This window comes from Sorex fumeus, unplaced genomic scaffold, assembly GCF_029834395.1.
Source record: "Sorex fumeus unplaced genomic scaffold, SorFum_2.1 ptg000044l, whole genome shotgun sequence".
Taxonomy (NCBI): Eukaryota; Metazoa; Chordata; class Mammalia; order Eulipotyphla; family Soricidae; genus Sorex; species Sorex fumeus.
Genome location: NW_026606101.1, coordinates 15,585,907 through 15,589,412, shown reverse-complemented (window position 1 = coordinate 15,589,412; position 3,506 = coordinate 15,585,907). Strand labels below are relative to the sequence as shown.

General features: G+C 43.3%; 1 long non-coding RNA gene across 1 annotated transcript; it reads right to left on the bottom strand.

Annotated features, from left to right (window-relative positions):
* Positions 1-322: 322 nt before the first annotated feature.
* LOC130030789 (uncharacterized) lies at positions 323-1,087 on the bottom strand. Its single transcript, XR_008793478.1, has 3 exons — positions 912-1,087; positions 664-700; positions 323-413 (listed from the first exon to the last, which is right to left on the bottom strand). It is a non-coding gene; the product is annotated as an uncharacterized LOC130030789 (long non-coding RNA).
* Positions 1,088-3,506: the final 2,419 nt, after the last annotated feature.

The window sequence follows — 3,506 nt, the reverse complement described above, 5'->3', positions numbered from 1 at the left end:
CAAAATCATCTACAGTGATAGAAATCACAGATATAGTAGCTATTAAGTGATTACACGAGGAGGTAGAAGGAAACTTTCTGGATGATTAGAAAGGTTTATCCTGACTGGCGTTCTGGTGATCCAGATCTATAGTCATCAAACACAAATTATTCAACATAGTTTGTGGTTACATTAACCATAAATTTTACTCAAACTTTTAAAAAGGAAAATTTTTGACAGGCATATCATTCACAACTGCATCTCATTTACTTCCACAGAAGAGCAGAACAGGGTCCACAGGGTTTAAATTTAGCACATCCATTTAACGTGGGTTCTCACCTGGCAAATCCTTGCGCCAGTACTCCAAGGCCATAGGGTAGATAAAGATATGGGCTTTTGCCATATCTTGCCAAGGACTCACTGTAAAGTTTAATCTGATTAATGCGATATCACAGCGGGTAGGGCGTTTGCCTTGCAGGCAGCCAACATGGCCAACCCGAGTTCGATTCCTCCGCCCCTCTCAGAGAGCCCGGCAAGCTACCGAGAGTATCTCGCCTGCACGGCAGAGCCTGGCAAGCTACCCATGATGTATTCGATATGCCAAACACAGTAACAAGAAGTCTCATGATGGAGATGTTACTGGGTCCGCTCAAGAAAATCGATGAACAACGAGAGGACAGTGACAGTGACAATGGTTTCACAACATGGCTGATCTAAATAGCTGAAAAGGAAATGGATATCAGAAAAGGGCTTTAGATTTCATTCTCGTGTTCAATTTACAATCCTCTGAAGCTGTAACATCAGTAATGTCATTTTTCACTTTTAAAAGGCCTAATATAAAATTATAATTAGAGCCTCTTTATTTCATAACATATAAGGAAACTCAGTAAGTTTGGCAATGAAACGATAAATCTAAAATCCAAAACTCTTACTCATCAGTTCTATAAAGTGCTAGGACATGGCCAGTAAAATTTATGATGTCTTGGCCCATGTCAAACTTTTTGTACACATCCCACATCGTTGTCTTCACAGGATCAATACCCTCAAAGGTCCGAGGATCTTTCTCATCAAAATTGGCAACATACACTAGGAATTTTCTGAATTGACGTTTTTCAAATAGCCCCATTAAACCTAGAAAAAAAGTTTTAAAAAAATTCACACTAGGATACTGAAGGAAAATAACAAAGTTTTCATGGTTACACAGCCTTGAAGAGAAACTCCCAAACTTTCATTTGTAACTACCTTTGGATGTCCTTAATGTTACTTCCCCCATAACTATAATTAAAGCCAACAAAACTGAAAACTGTAAATGATCATAAAGCTATACAGCTGACTACATCTAATCTTTTTATTCATACTGTGTGGGCAGAAGGCATCATTCAGAGGAAAGGGAGGAAGTCCAGAGGAAAGGGCCACTTTGCAGACTCAAGTTGACAGGTAGAACTGATCTCAGCATAAGGAAACAAACATGCAGTGCTCGTCACTCAGGAGTCAGACCTTGGAGGAACCAGAGCTACTGGACTGGAAAGAGTACAAGTGAGCAGGGCACTTGCCTGGCATGCAGCTGACCCAGGTTTGATCCTGGGCATCACATGATCCCTTGAACCATATCAAGATCCCTGAGCAGAAAGCCAGGAATAAACCTACCAGTTGTGCCCCAGGAACAAAATTCACAATTAACATGAAGATACTGGGGCTGGAGGTCCCCAGTGGACAGTGTTTGGACAATGCCAACCGGATTGGATCCCTGACACCTCATGTGTTTCCCAAGCCCCGCCAGGAGTTAGTCCTGAGCACTGCCAGGTGTGGCCTCAAAACAAACAAGAAAACCACAAAAACTAAAGTTACTACCAACAGTTTATTTTCAAGTGATCTTAGAATTTTTGACTCAAATAACCAGAAACTTATTGTTCCAACAGCCTGCATTTCCTGGCAAGTCAGCCAAACCTCTGCAATAAACTCATCTATTTTGTTTGAAAAAAAAATCAATGAAACTTCTTCTCTCATCTTCTTCCATTTTCTCTCTTCACTGGGCCTGACCAGGACAGTATTGGCCCCGCTCACTCCACCCTATTGCCAACATAACAGACACATCAACTAGCAGGCTCCATCACTGCCACTGTCCAAGGCCCAGACAAGAAATGTCGTTTTTTTTAAGATACTGCTCATTCTCAAAAGTCAGAGTGAAAGGGTGAGATAACACCTCTAACTGGATTTTACAATTGTGTAGGCATACCACTGTGGTCCACTCCTTGAGGACACCTCGGTAGTCAACTTCCTTAGCTATTTTCTTCATTTTACAGAAAAAAGGGCCCAAAAGGCCTGCATAGGGCCCAAAATTGGCTTTCCTTTCTGGCAAAGAGCTATTCCGTGCTTGAGCCTGAGTCCATAGTACCCTGAGAAATGGAGTGGTGGAGATTCACTCCCATGCTGGCAAAAACAAGTGAACATCAGTTCACCAGGTGTGGATTGATAGCTACTGAGTAAGGCTGACAGGACTCAAGGCCCGTGCTTGCAGGGGCTCATTGCATACTCTATCAGTCCTAGCCTTCCTATCCTGTCCCAGGGTGGCAGAAGTAGATTGAGAGATAGTGGTCATCCCTCTCCTTTCCACTCATATAAGTCACGAGGACAGAGTGGGAGGACCGACATCTTGGATTTGATTTGTCCTCCAGCACTCTCGATATGAGCCCCCCCCACCCCCATCCATGCCAGACTTCATCAAACAGATCAAATGGAAGTTCAGGGTCTCGGTAGTCAGGATCAATAGGATCTCTAGTTTCCTCCCGTGTCTTCAAGTTCACAGGGTGGAAAACTCAAGGCACATGTTTGGTTTGAGGCAAGAAATACCCAGAATGATCTCTAGGAGTTCCTTTGCTGTTCTTAGTACTCGGATGGAAGTTATCTATACTCTACCAGTCAGCACCAGCAGTGCAGACAGCCAATGTCCTGAGATACACAGGTACACAGGGGACTAAGTAGCAGGTCCTGTGAACTCCAGCAACCTGAGAGTTGTCATGGGTTCACCCTGTTCTCCTGTTTGTGTTCAGTACCCTTGTGTCCATTTCGTACACAAGTCTACTTCCCCTGATGAGGACAACGACTCGTCCACTTTCAGATGATGACGCAAGGACGTTACAGAATTCATATCATTAATAATTGGGAGTGCCCTAGTACTCTAACATGTTGTACTACATAGGACATCAATTCATAAATATCCAGACCTGCATCTTTGAATGATTCCAGGCACCGCTTTGGCAACCCGGGGTACCTTGGGTGGAAAGAAAAGAGCAGAAAACAAGCATAAGGAAAAGTTATACAAAGATACCTTCAATTCACAAGGAGAAAGCTATACCCTCCTATCCTTTGGGGGATGGGGGACTTAATACTGAAGAATCGTCACTGGTTCTACTTGCTAGAGTGGTATATGTGGGCTCCAAGGTTGACCTCTGGAATTCACTAATGGAAGGGCATGTCCAGGGAGATGCCTTGGATCCTTGTAAATCTCTGTTCACCATTTTTCTTCT